We start from the raw sequence: 25,286 nt of genomic DNA on the forward strand, positions 1-25,286 counted from the left end.
AGTCACTGCTGCCCCATATTTACAGATGAGGAAATGAGGCACAGTCTGAGAGCCAGAAGCCAAACATCCTGGCTCCTCATTCAGGAACTTTCAGGGAAAAAATGAGGCAACCCGGCCTATCACCAGACCTGGGATGGTGAGCAGCCCAAGAAGCTTCCAGAACCCAAGAAGCAGACCAAGGCTTTTCCATTCCCAATTCCATCGTGGAATGTGATGACTGATCCTAGTACTTGTGGATTTAAACTTTATCCAAAAAGAGAGTCTTGGAATGGGGGAGGCGATGAGGGGAGAGGTTGGGGGAGGGGATGAGGGGAGAGACAGGGATGGAAATCACCCTAGGAAGGTATTTCCTTCCCACAATCCCAAGATTACGGTGGGTGTGGGGGAGGGGGTGTGGGAGGGAGGGGAAGTGTGGGGGAGGTGTGGGGGAGAGGTGTGGGGGAGGTGAGGGGAGGGGCATGTGGGGGAGGGGAGGGAGGGGTCCTTGACAGAGGTGGGACCCTCTGTGAGCCTCCAGGAACTCTGCTTTCCCCCAGAGGCTCACTTCCTCCAGCCCTTCAACCCTCACCTCTTGGGTCGTCTCAGGACCAACCCTGACCTTCTGCCCCACAGTGGGGCAGCACCCAGTCTGGTGAGATTCCCCCTTCAACGTCAGCCTCCTTCTCCTCATCCCTCACCCCTCACCTTTGCTCCCATCATGCAGCAAACATCTGGGGGTGAGGACAAGAGGAAAGCCGCCTTTCGCCTGCCCTGCAGCCTCCAGCACGAGCTGAGAGCTTTCTCACTCAGCCACAGAGGGTCTGGGAGCAGGGAGAGGAGAGAAGAAGATTTGAGCCTCTTATTTGAATAAGTTGAGATCCACGCCTCCGGGGCACCAAACTTACCTTTTTCAACTGGTGTCTTCTCCTGTCTGGGGTGTCAAGATTCTCCTGAGGTCTCTTTCTGATGGTGGCTTCAGGATAAACTCTAGAAGGAGGACAGAGAGAAATACATTTTAAAAGGCTAAGGGGGCCTTCCCTGGTGGCTCAGGGGTAAAGAATCCGCCTGTCAATGCAGGAGACGTGGGTTCGATCCCTGATCCGGGAAGATCCCATGCACGACTACTGAGCCCACACGCCACAACTACTGAAGCCCGTGTGTCCTAGAGCCGGCGATCCACACCACACAAGCCACCGCAATGAGAAGCCCGCACACCTCAATTAGACAGTGGCCTCCACTCGCCCCGACTGGAGAAATGCCCACGCAGCAACGAAGACCCAGCACTGCCAAAAATAAGTAAATAAGGCAAGGGATGGGGGGCATGCGGCTTCTGGGGGCCACGTCGCTTAGATGTTCCCCCACTCTCACCTCCCATCTGTGTGGGAGGTGATACAGAAGCCAGACAGGGCCCAGCAAGACAGAAGCAAGCATCCAGCCCCACCGAGGGTCCCAGGATGGTGTCCCCAGTGCCTAGGGCCCGGGGTATATTTTCAATCTTCCAAAATAACCCCAGGAGCCTGTACAACGGCCCTGTGATGACACGGAGCGGGCTGATCGCAGCACCGCACTGTGTCTCTTTGCTTCTAGCTAGAATGTTATCAACTTGGTGTGGGGACTCCACTTTCCTCAGGCGAAGTAAAGGCTCTCTGAGTCATTTTGAAAATGCGAAAGCGAATTAATCATTGCTTAATGAATACAGGCTCTGGGGCAGACTCACACTTTCAAGATCTGGTATTCAGGCACAGATAAGTAGTAAGTGGAGAACACTCTGATGGTGAGAAAAACAACTCAGCTCCAGAGCCTAGGACCCAGAAATCCAGCCTCTCCCCACACCCCCCACCTCCTCTGTCAGTTTCACGTAGAGTTCGAAGGTCACTGGAGAAGGATCAAATTCACTGCATACCTGTCAGCCAAGGCTTAGGCCGGTTCCAGGGGACCAGCTCGTTCACATGCCCAGCTGAGCAAAAGACACAGCTGAGCAGAAACAGGGAGGGCCGGGGGCCCCCATCCCTGCCTTCCAATGACTCGGCCGCACAGAAGCCCCGATTAAATTTCATATTGCCTCAAATAATAATGACAATGATCCCAACGCCCTCAACAATCTCATGAGAAAGTATGGCCCCGTTAGGAATGAGGACCACGATGAATTCCGAGGCGTTAACTTGCCCACACGGCCATGCTGCTGAAAAGGGACAGACCCGGGACGACACTCAAGGGAAGTCAAGCCCTTGAAATTGCCCTCTCCATGGTGGGGGAGGCCTAGTTCAAGGAGAGCAATGAGTTCAAGGTCTGCCCTGTAGATCCCAGCACCAGAGCACCCTATGCATAAAAGAAGTTCTCGGAACTTCCTGCTGACTGATGGGGAACAAGGCTTGGCCAGAGGACATGACCTGGTTTTATTCGGCTATCTCATTTGGCTATTTATTTGGATGCCTCAGACATCCACCCAGGCGGTGTCAGCCCAGGGGGCCTCAAGTGTCATGGGCCAGACTAAAGCTACAGTCAGAAGAATTCATGATATATATACATGTACAGATACACCTACAGCCATATCCGTCTCCATATACATCCATACACATATGGATAAGCTTGTATATGTATAAAATTTTCATTTTTAACTACAAATGTGCAAGTTTTCCCATACTCATTTATCCTGTTTAACAGACTCACTGTGCAATCTCCGTAATATGACCTTCCAGGCTATAGTCCGTGTAATCACATATGTGTGTGCGTGCATGCTAAGTCATTTCAGTCATGTCTGACTCTTTGTGATCCCATGGACCATAGCCCACCAGGCTCCTCTGTCCATGGGATTCTCCAGGCAAGAATATTGGAGTACGTTGCCATACCCTCATCCAGGGGACTTTCCCCGCCCAGGGATGGAACCTGCGTCTCTTGTGTCTCCTGCACTGGCGGGCAGGTTCTTTACCACCAGCACCGTATTTGTGTACATGTGTGTATAAGCATGTACCCACGGTGGCCCACATGCAGACTGTGGGATCTTACACGTGTTATACAACCCCAGCTCTCTGTGAGACCGTGTCTACCTCTGCAAGTGAGCACACAAGCATCTTCTGGAGTCTTCTTCACAGTATCCATGGTCGGTGTGGACCACAGTCCCTCACCTCGCCCCCCATGCATATGTGCGTATTTCCATTTCTGGCTGTTACCACCTTGTGGCCATGGGCCCCTTGGTGCACTCATTTCTGTGTGGATGTTTTCAAGCACTTCCAAAGCCTGGATGCCTCGAAGTTGGATGGCCAGGCAGAGGCTCTGCAAACATCACATTTGACAAACTGCCTTCTCCCTATTGTTGTTGTTGTTGTTTAGCCACTTAGTCTTGTCTGACTCTTTCGCGACCCCATGGACTGTAGCCCTCCAGGCTCCTCTGTCCGTGGGATTTCCCAGGCAAGAGTACTAAAGTGAGCTGCCATTTCCTTCTCCAGGGGATCTTCCCAACCCAGGGATCAAACCCAAGTCTCCTGCATTGGCAGGCAAATTCTTTACTGCTGAGCCACCAGGGAAGCCCCACAATACTGGATTTACTCCCTTCAAATAGCAGGGCAGGAGCCCCTTTGCTTGAATGCAAATTTGAACTCAGAGTTCAGCCTGCAGAGTTTTTCTGTTCACCTCCTGGTGGCCTGGGAGGTCGTGTTCCCTGGATGAGGCAGGAGTTTATTTCTTGTCTTATGTAGCTGTCCACTGTTCCACTTCCCCGGAGCATCTCTGTGTTCCTGGTCCACCTGAACCCGGGAACTACATTTACAGGCTCAGAACTGATAATGAGCTTTTATGAGCTCTAGGGACCGTGAGGAACACGTATTAATGTCAAGTGTGCCCGTCAGCCACACAGCCTGTGTGAATGTCACACATTAACAAAATTAAAGGCTGCAGCCACGCTGGGAAGGAGCCGCGGGCTGCGTGTCAGGAGGTGTGAGCAAGGCCCGTCAACAACAAAATTACTTTTCGGGTTTTGCACTCCCGAGCCTGAAGCTGTCTTCACTCTTCGATGGAATTCTGTCTTCCTGCAGCCTAAGAGGAGATTAGTTTATTACCAGCCTGCCAGGAGAGGTGAAATCCGGCACTAATCCTAATTCCCATTTAAGCAAATCTGCATTGTGTGAGGGAAACCAGCTGGGCTCGGAATTTCTTCCCCTCTCCCCTGAGATCTCCTCCCAGCCCCATCCTCTCTGAAGGGGAGGAAGTCACTACAGATGTTAGACCCAGAGCCCTCTGAGGAGGGGAAAAGAATCCTAGGGTTTAGGGCCAAGACAGCAATGTGGGGGCCGGGGCTGGGGGCTGGTGACAAGAGGCAGCATCGAAAGGTGGCCAGCAGGGTGATGGAGTCTGCGGTTGACCAGGCAGTCTTGTGCCCTGGACTTGCTCTTGCTTTTATCCAAAAGTCCCCCACCCACCCCCTCCATCTGCAGGTTTAAAGTGAAACAGGTTGGAATTCTGTTGTTGTTCAGTCGCTCAGTCACTCTTTGTGAACCCATGGACTGCAGCACGCCAGGCTTTCCTGTCCTTCCTGTCCTTACCATCTCCCAAAGCTTGCTCAAACTCATGTCCGTTGAGTCGGTGACGCCATCCAGCCATCTCGTTCCCTGTCGCCCCCTTCTCTTCCTGCCTTCAATCTTTCCCAACATCACGGTCTTTTCCAATGAGTTGGCTCTTCACATCAGGTGGCTAAATTATTGGAGCTTTCAGCTGCAGCATCACTGACTACGCTAAAGCCTTTGACTATGTGGATCACAATAAACTGTAGAATCCTGAGTCCACCTCTGACAAGCTCTGTGACCTTGAGCAAATGAACTTCCTGCTCCACGCCTCAGCTCCTCATCTGGGAAACAGGGTTAACAACAGCTGATGACTCATACAATGTGAGGATGACATGACGAATGTACACACAGGACTCAGCTAAGAGCCTGACACGTAATACCCTCTCTCTTGAATGTAAGACTCCATGGGTTATAATTACACCATCATTTTATGGGTTTCTGATAAAGAGAAAACAGTGCCTGTTAAGCTATTTGATTAAGGCATCACTTTTTGTATGATGCACCCTCATTTCAGAGACCTTAAAGTATTTTTTTAACAAGGGTGCCTTCAGTTCAGTTCAGTCGCTCAGTTGTCTGAGCAACTCTTTGCAACCCCATGGACTGCAGCATGCCAGGCTTCCCTGTCAATCAACAACTCCCAAAACTTGCTCAAACTCATGTCCATTGAGTCGGTGATGCCGTCTAACCATCTGTCGTCCCCTTCTCCTCCTGCCTTCAATCTTTCCCAGCGTCAGAGTATTTTCCAAGGAGTCAGTTCTTCACATCAGGTGGCCAAAGTATTGAATTTTCAGCGTCAGCATCAGTCCTTTCAATGAATATTCAGGACTGATTTCCAGTAGGACGGACTTGGTTGGATCTCCTTGCAGTCCAAGGGACTCTCAGGAGTCTTCTCCAACACCACGGTTCAAAAGCATCAATTCTTCAATGCTCAGCTTTCTTTATAGTCCAACTCTTACATCCATATGTGACCACTGGAAAACCCATAGCCTTGACTAGACGGACCTTTGTTGGCAAAGTAATGTCTCTGCTTTTGAATATGCTGTCTAGGTTGGTCATAACTTTCCTTCCAAGGAGTAAGTGTCTTTTAATTTCATGGCTGCAATCACCATCTGCAGTGATTTTGGAGCCCCAAAAAATAAAGTCTGTCACTGTTTCCCCATCTATTTGCCATGAAGTGATGGGACTGGATGCCATGATCTTCATTTTCTGAATGTTGAGCTTTAAGCCAACTTTTTCACTCTCCTCTTTCACATTCATCAAGAGGCGCTTTAGTTCTTCGCTTTCTGCCACAAGGGTGGTGTCATCTGCATATCTGAGGTTATTGATATTTCTACCAGCAATCTTGGTTCCAACTTGTGTTTCATCCAGCCTGGCATTTAGCATGATATACTCTGCATATAAGTTAAATAAGCAGGGTGACAATATACAACCTTGACATACTTCTTTCCCAACTTGGAACCAGTCTGTTGTTCCATGTCCAGTTCTAACTGTTGCTTCTTGACTGCATACAGATTTCTCAGGAGGCAGGTCAGATGGTCTGGTATTCCTGTCTCTTTAAGAGTTACTATGGGCAAGAATCCCTTAGAAGAAATGGAGTAGTCCTCATAGTCAACAAAAGAGTTCAAAATGCAGTACTTGGGTGCAGTCTCAAAAACAACAAAATGATCTCTGTTCGTTTTCAAGGCAAACCATTCAATATTACAACAATCCAAGTCTATGCCCCAACCAGCAACGCTGAAGAAGCTGAAGTTGAACGGTTCTATGAAGACCTACAAGACCTTCTAGAACTAACACCCAAAAAGATGCCCTTTTCATTATAAGGGACTGAAATACAAAAGTAGGAAGTCAAGAGGTACCTGGAGTAACAGGCAAATTTGTCCTTGGAGTACAAAATGAAGAAGGGCAAAGGCTAACAGAATTTTACCAAGAGAACACACTGGTCATAGCAAACACCCTCTTTCAACAAAACAAGAGAAGACTCTACACATGGACATCACCAGATGATCAATACTGAAATCAGATTGATTATATTCTTTGCAGCCAAATATGGAGAAGCTCTATACAGTCAGCAAAAACAAGACCAGGTGCTGACTGTGGCTCAGATCATTAACTCCTTATTGCCAAATTCAGACTTAAACTGAAGAAAGTAGGGAAAACCACTAGACCATTCAGGTATGATTTAAATCAAATCCCTTAGATTATACAGTGGAAGTGACAAACAGATTTAAGGGATTAGATCTAATAGAGTGCCTGAAGAACTATGGACAGAGGCTTATGCCATTGTACAGCAGGCAGTGATCAAGATCATCCCCAAGAAAAAGAAATGCAAAATGGTTGTCTGAGGAGGCCTTACAAACAGCTATGAAAAGAAAAGAAGTGAAAGGCAAAGGAGAAAAGGAAAGATATACCCATTTGAATGCAGAGTTCCAAAGAATAGTAAGGAGAGATAAGAGAGCCTTCCTCAGTGATCAGTGCAAAGAAATAGAGGAAAACAATAGAATGGGAAAGACTAGAGATCTCTTCAAAGAAAATTAGAGATACCAAGGGAACATTTCATGCAAAGATGAGCACAATAAAGGACAAAAATGACACGGACCTAACAGAAGCAGAAGATATAAAGAAGCGTGCCTTGGAATCCATGAAATATACAATAAGAGCTTAGTCAATGCTAGTTAGTGATGATACTAGCCAGGTACTCCCATTTTGCAAGGTCTGGTTCAAAACTTAGATTTTCTTCCTCATCTTCTTCCTTCCAAGCAAAGCAAATCTGCATTTTAAAATAAATGTATAGGAAAAAAATCTGACAGCCACTTTAGTATCCTGGATAAGACCAGATGAGAGACTTAAATATCTACCCTGATGTTTTCTACTCTATATTAAAATTGAAATAGTACACACACACACACACATATATATATTTGTTCAATAGTGTACACACTAGGAGTATACAGCCTACTGGCTTTTCAAAAGCAGAGCACCCTGTGGAACGGGACACCCAAATCAAAGACTTCCCTATTCTCCCAGTCATTGTTTCTCTTCCATCCCAGGTACCCCCAGTCATCCCTGTTTCTCTGTCCTCACTGCCGCTCCCTGCTGGTCCCTGCCTGGGCACAGCCCGAGGTCGGCTGTCTGCTTACTGCAAGTAGGCTCCGTCTTGTCTGCCAGCCTGCTGCCTCTGTTCCATCCAACATGCCCTCTCCTTTGCTGTCAGACAGAGCCCATGTCTTTCTCTTCTGCTTCAGTGGGTTTCCTGGCCTCCCTCTACCTATACACAGGACCTTTTATCATCTGACCCCTGGCTGCCTTTCCAGGCCCATTTTCAGGTCCTTGCAATATGCACAGACCCCATAGTCAAACTGAACTGACCTGGACACTCATGCCACACCACCACACTCAGTCGGATCTGGCTGTTTTTCATTCTGCCTGGAGGTCCGTTCTGTCTTTCCTAATCCTGAACTTCAGCCCCACCCCCACATCCCCAAATCACTAGGAAAAGTCCTAGTGTTTTGGAAAACTTATCCTGCAAAACCCTTCTTCAATATCTGCTCTGAGAAACCTTCCCAGACGTACACAGGCACGATTAATCACTGTTCTCTGGGCTCTTATAACAATTTGTGTATATAGGTAGTAAAGTCCGCATCGAAGCACAGTCTATTTTTTTGTTCATGTGATTTTTGTCCTCCATCAGACTGAAGGATGTGGGTGATGTCTTACCCACTCTGTGGTCTCAATTCCTGACTCAGCACATAATAGCTGGATGAATGGATAGTTGCTATGATAGATGAATAGATGGATGGGTAGAGAGTGAAGAAGAACTGAATGGTAGAAGAGAAAAAGGAACTAGATTGTAGTTGGTTGCAGAGATGGATAAATAATTAAAGATATAGAAAGATGAACGATGGATACATGCACGCAGAAATGTACAGATAAATGGATGCAAGCATGCATGGATGCATGGAAACAGAAATGGATGACCAATGATACACGTAGATGGATGGATGGGTGATGGATGGATGGACAGGTAAATGGAGAAATGAATAGGAGGACGGATGGAAGTGACTGTATCTATAAAAGAACGGGTTTTACATGAAAAGTAGGAAGGCAGAACTTGGTTAATGGAGATAAGAGAAGGAACGAAAGACTCTTAACTATTTGTGTAACTTCCTGTGGACCCCAAGAGGCTATGTTTTTTCCAGTAGTCATGTACAGATGTGAGAGTTGGATCATAAAGAAGGCTGAATGCCAAAGAATTAATGCTTTCAAACTGTGATGCTGGAGAAGACTCCCGAGAGTCCCTTGGACAACAAGGAGATCAAACCAGTCAATCCTAAAGGAAATCAACCCTAAATATTCATTGGCAGGACTGATGCTGAAGCTGAAGCTCCAATACTTTGGCCACATGATGCAAAGAGTTGATTCATTGGAAAAGACCATGATACTGGGAAAGATTGAAGGCAGTAAGAGAAGGGGATGACAGAGGATGAGATGGTTGGATGGCATCCCCAACTCAATGGACATGAGTTTGAGTAGACTCCAGGAGATGGTGAAGGACAGGGAGTCTGGTGTACTGCAGTCCATGGGGTCACAAGGAGTCGGACACAACTTAGTGAATGAACAGCAACAAAATGGGTGAAAGGTCAGGCTCAGTGGACAGTGTAGAACCATTTGGATGATTACCTGTGAGTAGGCTCAAAGGGAGCAAACCCCCACTAGAGCCTGCTGCCTTTCTGCAATGTGGGGCAGGGTGGGTGGTAGGTGGAATGCCCTCAGCATCAAATGGCAGTGAGCACCATGGTCAAGAGACCAGGCTTTCCTCTCCCACAGGCCTAGGTATGAGTCTCAACTAGGCCACCTGCCACCCTTGGGGCCTTGGGAAAGTTCCTTATCCCACTAAACCTCACATTAGTCATATGCAAATTCTGGACCACCATAGTCCTACCTCAGTGGCCTGAGCTGTATATTAGATGAGCTGCTGGTGCTGCTAAGTCGATTCAGTCGTGTCCGACTCTGTGCGACCCCATAGGCTGCACCCACCAGGCTTCCCCATCCCTGGGATTCTCCAGGCAAGAACCCTGGAGTGGGTTGCCATTTCCTTCTCCAATGCATAAAAGTGAAAGTGAAGTCATTTAGTCGTGTCCGACTCTTAGCGACCCCATGGACTGCAGCCTACCAGGCTCCTCCGTCCATGGGATTTTCCAGGCAAGAGTACTGGAGTGGGTTGCCATTGCCTTCTCCAATTAGATGAGCTAAGGGATTATAAGTGATTCTCACGGTGCTCAGCACAGAATAAGCCCTCAGAGCCCAGAGAAATTACATGAAAGAACTTGTTGCTACTTTCTATAAAGAGGGTAGTGGCCATGATCAGTGGTTCCAAGCACAGTCCTCGGACCCTGCCCTCTCTCCCTCAGGGGTCTACACTCAGAACCGGTGGCATCTACACCCTGTTGTACAGCCTACCACTTTAATTCACAATAGATGGACTTTCTAACTGATTACATAGTAAGTTTCCAGATGATGTTGAAGATGACTAATTGAGAGCCTCTTGATATCCTAGAATCCCAAGTCAGTAGGATTTCAGAGTGGAGAGCTGGGAAGTCTTCCTGGAAGAGGCAGCAAGAAAAGGACAGAAAAGAAGGTGATCAGCTCAATGATGAGCCTTTTCCTGGCTAGGTCCTGTTTTCTCTCTCTTTTCTCTCTCTCTCTCTCTCTCTGTTTTTCTCCCTCCCTATCTACTAGCCACCCTACATGGACCAGCCTTCCTTCTGAATTCTGTGATCACAAGGACTCTGGGTCTTGAGCCCCAAGAAGGGACAGCATCCTCGGCGAGTCCTGGAAGCCAGCTCAACCTTGGGCCCCCTCGCCCCACACCGATGCCAGGCCACAGGATCCAGGCTGGGCTGCAGCCAGCCGGATGCATCGCTTGTAGATGGATAAAAGCTCTGCAGTTTATGGCTCCGAAGCAAAGCTGGGGCTTTGTTTGGCTTTGTTTTAAATTAGCAAGGCAGGGGGTTGGCGTGGGGGTGGGGGAGAGGGAGAGGAGCCAAGGCTTGTTCAGGACGAGTTCCTGCTGCGTCCTGCATCTCAAAGATCCCCTGGGCAGCCCTTAATGAAGCCGCCTGAGCTCATCACGCCTCTGCCTTGCCTCTCCACCTGCACTTGTCTCGCTGGGGGAGGGAGAGGGCTTCCCAGGGCCGCCCGCCCTGTCACTCAGCCCCATCACCCTCTGTTCCCGTGATGAGTCCCTGAATGAGCCTGTTAATTGTGTCCCAGGGTCTCGATGGGGCTGAAGTGGGAGCCGTGACATCCTCAGAAAGACTGGGAGGTATGATTTATCTTTGCTCGGGGAGGGGAGGGATGCACCTGCCATCGGGCACAGTGCAGGGGGCGCTGGCACTGCTAGCCAGGGCCCAGGATGATCTGCCTGGTCGGTGAGGGACTCCCAACCTGAGCTCAATAGCTCTTGGTGGCTTGGGGAGGGTGGAAGGGCCCCCGAAGAGAGAGGCACCTTCCCCACAAATTAACATGTGAAACTGTTAATTCTCACTGCAACTGTCGTTGGTGATCATCTCCCCTTCTCGGCACCTGCTGTCAGGCCTGGAGTTGTTCCGCACATGCCAGTCAGGGTCTCTGGTGCTCTCTGCATGGTACCGGGATCCATGGGACAGATGCCACCCCTACGGTGCCTGACAGAACAGGAAGGGCAACTGGTGAGACTGCCCTTCATCAGCGGGCAATGCTCTGCATCTGCTCCCCCTCTTTCCCGACTGGAAGCACTTTTTGGTACCTGAAGGGGCGGGGGGACAAAGGCTGTGCCTCCCCTGGAGCAGACTGTACTTCTGATCTTCATTCCTCTTCCTCCCACGCTGCAAGGAGAGAATTGCCACTCTTCCCGTTTCTCAGATGAGGAAAGTGAACTGAGCCACAGGGTTTTTAGGTAACTAAACACTGGTTTGTGAGCATGTTAAGTCGCTTCAGTCATGTCCGACTCTTTGCGACCCCATGGACTGTAGCCCGCCAGGCTCTTCTGTCTATGGGGATTCTCCAGGCAAGAATACTGGAGTGGGTTGCCATGCCCTCCTCCAGGGGATCTTCCTGACCCAAGGATCAAACCCACATCTCTTATGTCTCCTGCACTGCCAGGTGGGTTCTTTACCACTAGTGCCATGGGGGAAGCCCAAACATTGGTTTAGTTCATAGTGAAAGGGGAAAAGAATCAATAAGACTATCTGCCAAGTAAGGCTCACTCATTCTCACAAGGAGACTGGGGCTCCCGCAGACCTGCCAGACAAGCTCCCAGAGGGACCCAGGAGCCCTAATGGTTTGAGGGACTTTTCTCTGAAGATGGAGCCTGACTTGCTTGGCCCCAGCTTCACTGTGTCACCTGAAGCACAGAGAAAGGAAAGATCTGAGCCCCAGTACTCTTGTGCTAAGTGGCCAGCATCCTCCTCTTCACTAACAAAGGGAGGAAGTGATGCTCAGAGAGGTCACTTGTCTGCCGTGACGGAGCTGGACCAGGCAGAGGGAGGACCAGCGCTCATGATGCTGTCTGTAGCCAAAGTTCTGGAGCCGCTTCTCTGGAGTCCAGTGTGCATTAGGCTAACCCCGTAAGTATCCTGTCTCCAGAGGATGCATCTGAGAAGTTCTCAGGCCTTTGGGCTGTTTGGACAAAGATGTCTGGCGTTTCAAAGGCTTCAAGAACAATCCAGCATTTCCCAGCATAGGGTTCAAGAAAAGCTGAGACCGTCTCAGTGCTGAAGCTGACTTTGGCATAAAATGAGTCTCAACACGCTGCAGACCCTGAACTCAATGGGGATCCACTGTGCAGCCAGCTTTATACCTACGGGAACGCCTGTCTGAGGCTATTCTGCCTCTGAGAGAATCAGTATTAAAAAGCCACACGACAGTAATAGAGATGTTTCCAAACCAGCCACCCTGCCGTTAGCCAGGAAGCCGAAAGCTGAGAACTCATAACTGAAGGGCCAAGCCTGCAGCCCACCACAGCTCTCCTCTGCAACGTGCGGCTATTAATTCAGCCTTTACAACCCGCAGGGCTGCGGTGGAATCGGAAAAAGGCACCTCAACTCCTTGTAATTCTTCCCTGCTCAATATATTTCCCTGTAAATATATTCCAATGCAGAAAAGGGTCTGCGGGAGGTGAGACGGCAGATCTATTAGCATTTTGATGGGTTTTTCCCAACACATGGAACAAGAGGGCTTTAAAATTCATCGCTCAGAGATTAATCCTTCCATCACCCCTCTCCCTCCACAGCTGGAGGTGGCCAAGAACTTTTTACCCCTTTCAGATCTTGATTAGGAAAAAGAAAGTTAGGAACTCAGCTCAGTCTCAAGAGTGCTACAGAGAAGAGAGAGCTGCGTTATCTAGACTGAGTGTGTAGAGCCCTCCAAACACAATTAAATGGCAGAATCAGGCATGGGGGGTGAGGGGGGGCAGTCAGAAGGCTGAGATACTAAGTGGGGGTTGGGAGCTTCTCTGACTCAACAGAAGCACACAGCCAGTCCTGGAGAGGAGCCCTGCTAGCTCGGAACGGCACGGTTCATCTTTTGTAATGGACGAAGGCCAGGCCTCTCAACATGCCTGTTCGCTCACTCGACAAGCGTGGCAGAAGAATCACTATGTGTCACCTATTAGGTGCTTGGGAAAGAAGGATCAGGAAGACGGTTTGGCTCAACAAATCTCTGCTCTCAGAAAACTCAGTCTAGATGGGGAGACAGAAGGAAATTGACAAATACAAGAAAATGCAGCAGGCGACTGAGGCCAATGTAGTTGCCCTGGGACCCCAAGGTGGGGGGGTTCGGTTCAGTTCAGTTCAGTCGCTCAGTCGTGTCCGACTCTTTGTGACCCCATGAACTGCAGCACGCCAGGCCTCCCTGGTGGGGAGGGTGGGGTACCTCAATCAAGCTGGGCTGAAGGACAAGTCACACCCTTGGGGGACACCTGGTCCTTCCTCGAAACTTGCTTTTGAAAAAAAAATTGAATGTGAGGGAATATTAAGTTTGGAAGGTGAAGCGTGCCGTTAGCTAGGATATGATCAGGAAGAATATATAGACACTGGTAGGATAAATAACTGAACTTTCAACATCACACTGGAGCACTGTTAAGCAGACTCACCCAAGGAGCGATTATCTAGGGCAGGGGTCCCAGACCTCCAGGATCTAATGCCTGATGATCTGAGGTGGAACTGATGTAATAATAATAGAAATAAAGTGCACAATAAATGCAATGAGATTGAATCATCCTGAAACCATCCTCCCCTCCCCAGCCAGGTCTGTGGAAAAGCTATCTTCCGTGAAATAGGCCCCTGGTGACAAAAAGGGGTGGGGGACCACTGATCTAGAGGATTCTAGAGAAATGTGACTTTGACTCATGGGAGGTCACAGATGAATTTGTAGATGTTTTTCAGTCTGGTAGAAAAGATAACCCAAAGGTGGGATTAAGCTTTGTGTATCCAATCCAGCCATCTTCTCCCAGTATTCTTTCTCCCTTGCCTACATAACTGCTGACTCTCTAGTTCTCCTGAGAACCAGCTTTACCCACGAGCTTCTCCTGTTGGCTCCCTCACTTACAAGTTAAATCAGTCTTTGGTCTTTGTTCATTTTAGATTTACATGTGATTCAGGATTTATAATTTTTTGAAAAGTATACTTCGACAGTACACACCCAATTACACACACACACACACGTACATACATGCACACAATGCACAGCGGTAAAAGTGGAAAAAAACTACAGCAAAATGTTACCAGGGGGCATCTTTAGGTAACTGGTGTTTGTGTATGAGTGATTTTTACAATCAGAAAAAAAGCAATAAACATTATTTTTTAAACGGAGAAATACGCACCCATGTAAGATCCCCAGGCTAGCTAATACAAGCTGCTTGCTCATCCCGTCTGTCAGGGCATATGGGGCTCTAAGCACCTAAGTGGACCACCTCATTAAGGCCTCACCATCACACCATCCATGCCAAAACTACCATTACTCTTCCCATTCTACAGATGAGGAAATGGAAGCATACCGGTTAGCCTCAGATTCTGAATCTCAACAGTAAGAGCCAGGATCTGAACCCCAGGCAGCCTGGGCCCCACAGCCTGCCTGCCTAACCACCCTGCCAGACGCCTGCCTCCCAAGTGGAAAAGGAAGAAATAAACACATCTGCCAGGCTGCCAGGGTCAGGCTTGGAGAAGACCGTGTTCCCACCCACTCCCAGAGCACCATGTGCTGGGAAGTCGAGCGCAAACCTCGCCAGCCTTGAATTGAATTCACATGTGTCTCTCCCACACTTGCAGGCTGGGAGTGCTCTTCTCCATTCTTGGAATCTCCCATCAGGACTCAGTGGATGCTCAGCACATGTCTCAGAACACTTCTCTCCCTGCTCTGATGGCAACGCTTCTAGCTAACCCTGTTCAGGGACTCTAAAAGGTAGCCTCTAATTAATAGCACACTCCATCTCTCTCCTTGCCCACACAGGCACTGGTTTATTACCTGTATCTTAAAGCAAAGGGCAGCCTGGCTTCAGCAAAGAGGGGTTCAGCGTGTTGGAAAGGGACCTGGCCTTGGAATCCTGGAGGACATGGGCTCCTGCCTCCAAATCACTGTGTGACCTTGGGCAAGCCACCAAGCATCTCTGGGCCATGGCCTTGCCCTTAAAATGGGCAAGAGGGAGCCGCTGTGCTGTGACGCCCAGATGTCTTGCCAGCATCAATCTTGCTGTCGCTTCTGGGGTGTTTTATATGCAGCAGACGTGGAGCACATACCAGAGACCCATGCCTATTGATTCTTAGTAAAGCTCTTCACGTGGCAGGTCACTGCTGGTTAAATCTGTGCGGAAATTAGGTGTTGAGGGAAGAATACCCTGTGATCTGGAAAACCAAATTGGGGTGGAGGGCTGCAAAAGGGGGAGTGGGGAAAGTACTTCATCTCAATAGGGCTCTTAAGAGCCCCTACAAACTACCATATCTGTGGATTCATTCTGCCCACAATTTATTATTATTTACTTTGGTCAAATATGTTTACAGAGTTGGGCAGGATTGTTTGGGTAAATACTCTGTTTCAGAAGATTCCAAGCCAAAAGCCCCATTTTCCTTGATTTAACAATAAATATCCATCCACCTCTACCTATGACTTTGAGGAAGGCAGAAGAGAATAATTCAGAAATGTCAGCCGCTAAGTGTCAATATTGAAAAACACATCTCTAGGTGATTAATTAAGATCAATGGCCAAAAGAAACACAGGAGAGCCCTCTTCTTAAAATGGGAAATGATACTGCTAATGAAAATGATTCTAGCAGACGTGTCGGCCTCTGATGCCTGGGTGAGTTCATGCCCCTTTCAGGATCTCAGTTTCATTAACTGTTACCTAATGGCCTGTGATTCTCAGAATGGGTTTCCCAGGGGTTCCTCAGGAGACACCCACGAGGAGAGGGAGAGGAGAGGGGGGACCAGCCGCCTATGCCTGCTTCACCAGGGCAGCTCCTCTCTGAGTTGTTTTGGAGGCTTCACGGTGAACTTTTTTTGAGGTCTGTGACCACAAGTAAGTTGAATGCCACTGGACTAAGTCATCCCAGACCTTTTTCACTTTGGCGTCCAGAATCTGGGATGCTGAAGATGGCACCTTGGTTAAGAAACTCCAAGGTCATCTGACGGGCAAATGGTTTTTCATCCGAAGGCCTCATAGTGGTCCGTGTGGAACAGCACTGGGGACAGAATGCCTCTGACTCTGGGATGGGCTCTCTGAATGTGCATGCATGTGTGCTCAGCCGCTTCAGTCGCATCTGACTCTTTGTGACCCTCTGGACTGTAGCCCGCCAGGCTCTTCAGTTCATGGGATTCTCCAGGCAAGAATACTGGAGTGGGTTACCATGCCCGCCTCCAGGGGATCTTCCTGACTCAGGGATCGAATTTGTGCCTCCTGCATTGCAGGCAGATTCTTCACCCACTGAGCCACCTAGGAATCCTTTACAATGAGTGACTGAGGCCCAAAGAGGGTAAGAGATTTACCCAAGGTTCATAAGGAGCTTGTACTAGAGGAGGATTAATTTTCAGACTCCCATCTTGAAATCCCATTTCTTCCCACTCCACGTCGGCACCACTGGGCCACTCAGGACAGCGTGCTTTGGGGGTCAAAGCTTAGCACAAGTGCAGGTCGCTGCCCTGTCACAGACCCAGCTATGCCTCCCAGGCTCCTGTCTCACCACCCTTAAAATGGGAATGATTTTCATACATAACCTGTAGGGCTGTTGCAAGTACTCAGGAGGACAGTATATGCCATTTTTTGCCATAACCTGGGGCAAAGACAGGGACACAAAGTAAAGTGGATCCTTCCGCTGGGCTTGGTGCAGGAAGCATAGCATCTTTCTCCTGATTTCCACCCCCTTCCCGCATCAGCAGTGGCAAGCTGACCACCATCCCTATTTCCCTGGTCACCTCTCCTGGAGACACCAAGAAGAAGAGGAATAGGATCCAGTGAGATGTTATGACGTTGTGTCCCTCCAAAGTCAAGCATGAATCACCGTCTTGAACTTTCTGGTTTCTCCTGACCTCATTTTAAGTTCTAGGCTCCAAATAAAACGATGTCTCCTCAGCACTGGGAAATGGCTAAAGAGCAACTTCAGGTTGGCGCACAGTCTGCCTAATGAGATGGAATCCACTCATTTGCAGCGTCAGGGAAATTAAGATGTGGAAGGAACTTTATCTCTGAGCCTCTGAGATACTGCAGAAGAAAGTGACGATCCCTCTAAATGCAAACTGGTCGCTTCGCCTCTGTTGTGAGAGAGGAAACCAAGGTCCAGAGAGGCTGAGTGATTCTGCCTGCGTCACACAGCCATAGAGTCTTTGGGTTAAAGAAACTGGGTGAGAATCAGATCTCCTGACCTCAAGGCTCTGCTGGGACTTGGAGGGGCAGGGAGTGGAGGGGATGAGGCGGAGCAAGGGTCAGGAGGGAAGTCTGAGTGTGAAAATGACCGTTCACACCTCCGAGTGTAAGTAGAGAGTGTAAGGCTCATGAGAGCACGAGCCTCTGAGGAAGAAGGAGAAACCTCTGGGGCATCTGACCTCCCCGCTGCACTTCAACTGTGAGCAGAGAAGTGTGAACAAGCGTGAGCAAGAGGGCTCTGAGCGGGGAGTGAATGAACGGGCGAGTGAGGGGAAATCCGAGTGTTGGAGAGAGAGAACAAGAGGAGGAAAAGCATTTGGGCCGTTTTCAAATTCCCACAGTCAAATAAATCAAAACAGATTGTTCTGAGACAAAGAGCCCATTTCAAACCACATCCTTTACCCCAAAGTCCACCCTCAATGGCCCACCTGATGCATTCTCACGGCTGACAGTAACAGCGATGGTAACATTCACAGTCAGGATTCTTGAACAGTCCTGAGGAGCAGGTGTGATCAACACCCACTTTCCAGATCAGGCCACTGAGGCTTGGACAGGGGAAGTTCCTTGGTCCCTACATTTCCTCGCCCGGGTGATTCCTGGGATAAGGAAGCCTGGTGAGCAGCGGAGATGCAGCCAGCAAGCACCTTCCAGAAGCACTCTGTTCCTGAGGACCCTCCCCTTAAGGAGGGCTGCTCTGGCCACTGCAAGCAGGATGGAGAAGCAGGCACCAGGACCAAGAAGGGAGTGAAGATGGCAGGTTCCCAGCTGTCCACAGGGCAAAGCAGATGCCCGCCTCTGCAGGAGTACCTGGCACCATGATGGGCAGTATTAGCTATTAGGAGCTGTGGGCATCACTTTGCCTGGGCGCCTGGCCCTGACCAGCCAGAGGAAGGCCCTGCCCTTCCATGAAAGCCAGGCCCTGGTGCACAGGACTAGACCAGAGAGAAGGTCTCCCATCTCCCACATCGACTTCAGTAAAGGGACGTGGGCCACATCTCAGTGACCATAGCCTCTCATGCTCCCAGTGGACATGAAGGGACAGCACCAGGCAAATGTCGCTCTGCCAGGCAGACCCAGCCACAAGACACACCACGCATTTTCTCATCCTAATCTTGTCCTGACCCCTGAACAATCCTTTGCAGTGGGTGTTACTCTTCTGGCTTTGCAAACAGGTTAACCGAGGCTCAGAGAGACTAAATAACTTGCCCAATGTCTACAAAATTTTAAGTGTCCGTGTGGTCGGGACCGAAGCCAGCCTGACCTGGAGACTTTGCCCATTCTATGTCACCCATCACTCACCAACAAAGCCTTTCTCTCTGAAGGAGGCTGGGAGTCCCCGAGGGCAGCGTTTCAAAGGCAAATCCCAACAAACGACCTGAAACAGACAATCTGCCCCAAGGGGGCAGCCCCTGCTCACCCTCAGCCTGCTCTTGCCCTGAAGGCGCCCCTTTGTCAAGGAAACCAGAAACCTAGAGTTCTATACTACATCTCTTTTTCAACTGGCTAGAATTCTGTTTTCTGTTAACAATGCAATATATTGAAATATAACCTATAAGCAGAAAAGTACCTGGATCTGAAATGCACAGCTCCGTGAATAGTCCCAAACTGGACACACCTGTAAACCCAGCAAGCAGAACACTAAAAGAAACAAACCAGCTCCCAGAAGCCCCTGGTGCCCTCTTCCAGGCTCTTCCTGACTTACGCCCAAATGGAACCACTATCATGGCTTGATTTAACACCATTGCTTCATTTCGCTGACTTTGAACTTTATATAAATAGAATCCTTCTGTGTATTCGTTTTCACCTCTGGGGTCTTTTGCTCAATATCAGTTTTCTGAGATTTCCCCCCAAACTGCCATCAGCAGCAAGAGTGCATTCATTCTCTGCTGTGTAGTACTCCTATATCCATTCTAGGACTGATGAAAATTGAGTTGTTTCCAGGTATCATCTCTCATGGAGAACGAGGGCACAGACATTCTTATACATGCCTTTTAGGAGCACATGTACACGTCCTATTGGAAGTATACTTAAGAGTGGAATTCTTGGCTCATATGATCTCTGTATGCATGGTCTATGTATGCTTTAGCTGGGCTTCCTAGGTGGCTCAGTAGGTAAAGAATCCACCTGCAATGCAGGAGATGCAGGCAGACACAGGTTCGATCCCCAGGTCAGGAAGATCTCCTGGAGAAGGAAATGGCAACCCACTCCAGTATTCTTGCCTGGAGAATCCCATGGACAGAGGATCCTGGTGGGCTACCGTCCACTGGGTCGCAAAGAGTCGGACATGACCGAAGCGACTAAGCACACACGCACACCCAATATTTTAATGTTGAGTCGGTTACGTCCTAAACATTGTGCGCCTTAAACAAAATACATCTCCAGCTAGAATCTGGCCTGCAGGCCACCATGTTCATGTTGCACCTTTGGCCTATGCTCTTCATTCATTGTAGCCACCAGCCAAACCATCTTCTGCAGTGCCTCACACGTTCATCTGATACAGTAGGGAAGATTCTAACATTCCCCCTCACCACACTGATGAGTGACTGAGACCTCAGTTAGTGTCAAAGGCCGTCCTTCAGTGACTATTTCTCTCAGTTCAGTTCAGTTCATTTCGGTCGCTCAGTTGTCTCCAACTCTTTGCGACCCCATGAATCACAGCACACCAGGCCTCCCTGTCCATCACCGACTCCCAGAGTTCACCCAAACCCATGTCCATTGACTCGGTGATGCCATCCAACCACCTGATCCTCTGTCATCCCCTTCTCCTCCTGCCCTCAATCTTTCCCAGCATCAGGGTCTTTTCAAATGAGTCAACTCTTCACATCAGATGGCCAAAGTACTGGAGTTTCAGCTTCAACATCAGTCCTTCCAATGAACACCCAGGACTGATCTCCTTTAGGATGGACTGGTTGGATCTCCTTGCAGTCCCAGGGACTCTCAAGAGTCTTCTCCAACACCACAGTTCAAAAGCATCAATTCTTCTGTGCTCAGCTTTCTTTATAGTCCAACTCTCACATCCATACATGACCACTGGAAAAACCACGGCCTTGACTATATGGACCTTTGTTGGCAAAGTAATGTCTCTGCTTTTGAATATGCTGTCTAGGTTGGTCATAACTTTCCTTCCAAGGAGTAAGCATCTTTTAATTTCATGGCTGCAATCACCATCTGCAGTGATTTTGGAGCCCAGAAAAATAGTCTGTCACTGTTTCCACTGTTTCCCCATCTATTTCCCATGAAGTGATGGGACCGGATGCCATGATCTTAGTTTTCTGACTATTGAGCTGTAAGTCAACTTTTTCATTCTCCTCTTTCACTTTCATCAAGAGGCTCTTTAGTTCTTCACTTTCTGCCATAAGGGTGGTGTCATCTGCATATCTGAGGTTATTGATATTTCTCCCGGCAATCTTGATTCCAGCTTGTGCTTCTTCCAGCCCAGCGTTTCTCATGATGTACTCTGCATAGAAGTTAAATAAGCAGGGTGACAATATACAGCCTTGATGTACTCCTTTTCCTATTTGGAACCAGTCTGTTGTTCTATGTCCAGTTCTAACTGTTGCTTCCTGACCTGCTTATAGGTTTCTCAAGAGGCAGGTCAGGTGGTCTGGTATTCCCATCTCTTGAAGAATTTTCCACAGTTTATTCTGATCCACACAGTCAAAGGCTTTGGCATCGTCAATAAAGCAGAAATAGATGTTTTTTCTGGAACTCTCTTGCTTTTTCGATGATCCAGAGGATGTTGGCAATTTGGTCTCTGGTTCCTCTGCCTTTTCTAAAACCAGCTTGAACATCTGTAAGTTCACAGTTCACGTACTGCTGAAGTCTGGCTTGGAGAATTTTGAGCATTACTTTACTAGCGTGTGAAATAAGTGCAATTGTGCGGTAGTTTAAGCATTCTTTGGCATTGCCTTTCTTTGGGACTGGAATGAAAACTAACCTTTTCCAGTCCTGTGGCCACTGCTGAGTTTTCCAAATTTGCTGGCATATTGAGTGCAGCACTTTCACAGCATCATCTTTCAGGATTTGAAATAGCTCAACTGGAATTCCATCACCTTCACTAGCTTTGTTCATAGTGATGCTTCCTAAGGCCCACTTGACTTCACATTTCAGGATGTCTGGCTCTAGGGAGTGATCACACCATCGTGATTACCTGGGCTGTGAAGATCTTTTTTGTACAGTTCTTCTGTGTATTCTTGCCACCTCTTCTTAATATCTTCTGCTTCTGTTAGGTCCCTACCATTTCTGTCCTTTATTGAGCCCATCTTTGCATGAAATGTTCCCTTGGTATCTCTAATTTTCTTGAAGAGATCTCAGGTCTTTCCCATTCTGTTGTTTTCCTCTATTTCTTTGCACTGATCACTGAGGAAGGCTTTCTTATCTCTCTTTGCTATTCTTTGGAACTCTGCATTCAAATGGGTATATCTTTCCTTTTCTGCTTTGCTTTTCACTTTCCTTCTTTTCACAGCTATTTGTAAGGCCTCCTCAGACAGCCATTTTGCTTTTTTGCATTTCTTTTTCTTGGGAATGGTCTTGATTCCTGTCTCCTGTACAATGTCATTGAACCTCCATCCATAGTTCTCTATGAGGATAAAATTACTGGGTTGGCCTAAAAATTTGTTCAGATGTTTATGTAACATCTTATAGAAAAATCCGAAAGAATTTTTGGCCAGCCCAACACATTGCAATCATTTGAACAATCTCTTCAAACTACACATGCCCAGCACTGCGCTAGTACTGATGAGACTTCCTGAGAACACAGACACCCAGGCATGATTATTTGGGAATGTATCCTAATTAAGAACCTTTGCGTGAGGCCATAGAGCACAAAGCCAGTGGCAGCAGAGCACCCAGCTTCCAAGCAGCTAGTCTCTAGCACCCTGGAGGTGCTCCATCACTTCAGTCGTGTCTGACTCTGTGTGACCCTCTGGACTGTCACCTGCCAGGCTCCTCTGTCCATGGGATTCTCCAGGCAAGAATCCTAGAGTGCCGTGCCCTCCTCCAGGGGATCTTCCCGACCTAGGCATTGAACCCACATCTCTTTGTGTCTCCTGCATTGGCAGGTGGGCTCTTTACCACTAGTGCCACCTGGGAAGCCTACCTAGCACCCTAGGGTACCCTAAATCTACCCTGTGGGCTAACACTCCAACTTCCTCCAACCATAACAGACATCAATAATTGATCTTGGCCCTCCTTCCTGCTGAGCCCAAGTAACCCAGCCTGATCTACCCTTCAGCAGACCCTACTAATTGATCAGAGTTGGCATTTGAGATTAAATGTATTTGCCACCAGGCCTTCCCAGTTGGCGCTAGTGGTAAAGAACCCATCTCCCAGTACAGGAGACTTTGGAGATGTGGGTTAGACGCCTAGGTCGGGAAGATCCCCTGGATGAGGGCATGGCAACCCACTCAGGATTCTTGCCTGGAGAATCCCATGGACAGAGGAGCCTGGCAGGCTATGGTCCATAGGTTTGCAAAGAGTCGGACACGACTGGAGCAACTTAGCATGCCCACGTGTGTATTTGCTGCTCCTGCTATTCAGTATTGGCCTCTGGAAATGCTTGCTCCTTTCTCAAGTGGCTCAGCTTTTTTAACATCTGGATGGGTAAGAAACAGAGAAGGGACCAAACCCAAGCCTGGCTCCATTCTTCAACTGCTCTGATTCTGATTCCCACGCCAACCCAAGAAGCTTGCCATGAAGATAATTTATCTCTGCCCTGGGATATTTTTGTTTGTTTGGGTTTTTGGCTATGGGTTTTATGGGTGGCAAACAAGTCCAGAGAGGGCTAGTGCCTTGCCCAAGGGGAACTTGAACCATCTCCCCATTGCTAATCCAGGGCTCTTTCACTCTCTCCAGGGACCTCTCACAACCAATTAGGAACTACTGGAAAAGCCAGAAACACAATGGTAACCTCATTCATCCCGCACCAATCACATCTGGTTCACTTCTTCCCCGCTAAGCAGTAAACAGTGGAGACAGCGTCCAGGCTGGCCGCGGGCTGGGATCTCAGCTCAGAGACAAGGCCTCGGCCCACAGCCGGCGAGAAGTCATTCTCAAGCTGATCCCTGGGCTCCAAGAAAGAGATTTTCCCTAATGCAGCTGAGTTCGGTGACCCAACATGGTTGAAAATTGTTGTTTTCCAATGCGATAATCCACACAAACCCAGGGAGGGCTCCAAGATGAAGAGCTTCCAGCAGCAGCCAGGGAGGGGCGGGGGGGGCCTCTGTGGTCCCACCGCTTTCTGTCTTTATTAACATTTGCAGAAAAACTCACAGTGCGCTTTGCTGCAAATGAAAACCAAGCAATTTCATTTTCTCCCCTCAACCAGGCCAGATGGCTCCTTCTCGCTCTTCTCCCCTTGCTCATGCTAGAATTTTTTTTTTTTCTTTTAAGCTCAAAAATACTAAAAGATCCCTCACATCTGCAGATCTGCCTTTCCAGGTCATTTTTAGCCAAAGGTACCCAAAACTGAGTCCTTGGATTGTCTTAAAACAGCATCTCCCCCTTTGGGAACAGCTGTATCTTCACCTCCAAAGTCTTTGCCTTCTATAGAGCTTTGGGGCTCCCTGGGGTGGCAGAGGAAGGCACCCAACATGCCCGTCCACGCCCACATCCACATCGGAGACTGAAGGCAAGACCCGGAATGCCTGCAGTGCTTGGGAGACGTCCAGCTCAAAATGTGGGGAATTCCTACCCTTGCACACACCTCTCCCCAAACTTCTGAGGACTCGTGTTCATGGCAGGACCTGATGGAGTTACTCAGCTTCCCACCAACCTGCACTGCTCTTATCTAGTTTCACATGGAATGAAAAGAAACCACCTCGAGGTTGCTCTCTCTCTCTCTCTCACACACACACACACACACACACACACACACACACACACACAAGAAAGTGACAGGGTCAGAATCCACCCATGATGGCCTGACCCCAGGCCCAAGTTCTGACCGCTGCCGCACAAGGTTCTCGTCCCATTACTACTGAACTGGCTGGAATGGACCTTGCCCTAATCCTGTCCCCATCCCAAAGGTACAGTCATCTGCTGCCTTCAACATCGCACTGATTTCCACCATGGCCCTTGGTGATGCCTTAAGGCCCAGGTTCTTGTGTGTGTGCCAAGTCCCTTCAGTCGTGTCTGACTCCTTGTGACCCCATGGATTGTAGCCCTCCAGGCTCCTCTGTCCATGCAATTCTCCAGGCAAAAATACTGGAGTGGGTTACCATGCCCTCCTTCAGGGGATCTCCCTGATCCAGGGCTTGAACCTGCATGTCTTCTGTCTCCTGCATTGGCAGACACGTTCTTTACCATTAGTACCACCTGGGAAGCCCAAGGCCCAGGCTCAGGGCCCAGAAAAACCCATCCAAGTGCACACATGTGTACACATTGGTGTGACATCAGCTCCTTAATTCTCTTTTGGGGGAATAAATACTACCTCTGTTCACACCATTCTGTTAACTGGCAAGAGAGACAAGACTACAGACGTGTACTAGGGAGATGACCTCCCACTCCCTATGGAAGGACCCTTAAGAAAAATATTCTCTCAAGATCCTTTAGGTACCAAGGCACAGATAGTCTCAGAAAATCAAGCAGCATCAGGAGCCCAGCCAGGACTGGTAAAAAAATCTCTGACAAAGGGCGACTTTGTGTGGGAGGGAAGGAGGGCGAGGTGGGTGCTGGAGAAGCTGAGTTCCCATCATTCTCCAAGTGAGAGCAGTACCAAGCCTGAGTCACCCACATAAGCAACAGGGGATCTTCCAGGAGACCAGAAATTCCATGTCCTCAGAGAGAGGGACAGAGGGGACCTGAGACAGGGGCAAAGGTTGGGACATGAGAGGGGTAGCCAAGAGGGTGAAACCTGAGTCA

At 48.8% G+C, this 25,286-nt stretch overlaps 1 protein-coding gene across 8 annotated transcripts in view; it reads right to left on the reverse strand.

Moving 5' to 3' along the window:
• The window catches only part of TSPAN18 (tetraspanin 18), a 216,331-nt gene that overhangs the window by 173,580 nt on the left and 17,465 nt on the right, over positions 1 to 25,286 (reverse strand). For all 8 annotated transcript variants that reach the window (XM_070383515.1, XM_070383513.1, XM_070383512.1 and 5 more), the window contains one exon: positions 885 to 966. The gene's annotated coding sequence lies outside the window, so the exon portion shown is untranslated. The remainder of the gene's footprint in view (positions 1 to 884; positions 967 to 25,286) is intronic.

The sequence above is a fragment of the Bos mutus genome, chromosome 15, assembly GCF_027580195.1.
Source record: "Bos mutus isolate GX-2022 chromosome 15, NWIPB_WYAK_1.1, whole genome shotgun sequence".
Lineage (NCBI taxonomy): Eukaryota > Metazoa > Chordata > Mammalia > Artiodactyla > Bovidae > Bos > Bos mutus.